Raw genomic sequence first — 1,220 nt, forward strand, 5'->3', positions numbered from 1 at the left:
GCGAATAAGGCTTTGGTGATTTAACACAATACGTTGAAATGAAGGAAAGCTTATTTATTGATATCCCCGATAAATTACAAATATGTACATATACTTGAGTCAAAATAAACAAACAAGAGGGAGTCTTCACAAAGGTTGCTTAGGAGAAGTCTCGGCAGTCGGTAGAGCCCCAGAAAGAGAAGGCACCGGAGGGGGATCATTCAGAGCCTCAGTACTGGACAGAACCCTAGAAGGAGGAGGCATCAGAGGTTGATCATTTGGAGCTTCATTACGCGGTACAGCCCCAGAAGACGAAGGCAATAAATGCCTTTGGAACAAACCCACAAATCTCTGATGATCAAGTAAAACCTGACCATCAGATTCCTTCATCTGGTCAAGCTTCCTCTTCATGTTTGTAGCATAGTCATGTGCGAGCCGGTGCAACTGTTTATTCTCATGCTTGAGCCCTTTAATCTCCTGTTTGAGACTCATCACTTCAGCCGCCAATGATTCAACTTAGCGGGTTCGAGCAAATAGGCGTTGGGCCATATTAGACACAGAACCTGCACACTGAACACTAAGAGCCAGAGAATCCTTAACAGCCAACTCATCAGACCGTTTGGAAAGTAGTCTGTTATCTTTGGGAGTGAGAAGGTTCCTGGCCACTACCGCAGCGGTCATATCATTCTTCATCACGGAATCCCCAACGGGAAGAGGACCAGTAGGGGAGACGAAGGATGGGCGCCATATGTTGTCTGGAGAAGGCGGGGCTGCCTCTTCAACAAGGTTCAAGTCAAAACGACGGTCGGAGGGGCCAAACATTTTCAAAGGTGTAGAAGATAGAAGAGGTCGGACAAATCAAGATCTTATAAGTGCAAGAATGGAGCTTCTACTGGTGGATATTCAAGTGTGCTTTAGAACTTAATGTCAACCTCTATAAAAATCTGCACTCGACGAAGCTTCAGAAATCGAAGAGGCGTTTGCTTTCTCAAAAGCTGGGCTGCTCAGAGACCACGAGGGTCGATCTCAGAAATCGAAGAGGCGTTTGCTTTCTCAAAAGCTGGGCTACTCAAAGACCACGAAGGCCGATCTCAGAAATCGAAGAGGTTTGCTTTCTCAAAAGCTGGGCTGCTCAGAGACCACGAGGGCTGATCTCAGAAATCGAAGAGGTTTGCTTTCTCAAAAGCTGGGCTGCTCAGAGACCACGAGGGCCGATCTCAGAAATCGAAGAGGCACCTACT

This window comes from Malus domestica, chromosome 17, assembly GCF_042453785.1.
Source record: "Malus domestica chromosome 17, GDT2T_hap1".
NCBI lineage: Eukaryota > Viridiplantae > Streptophyta > Magnoliopsida > Rosales > Rosaceae > Malus > Malus domestica.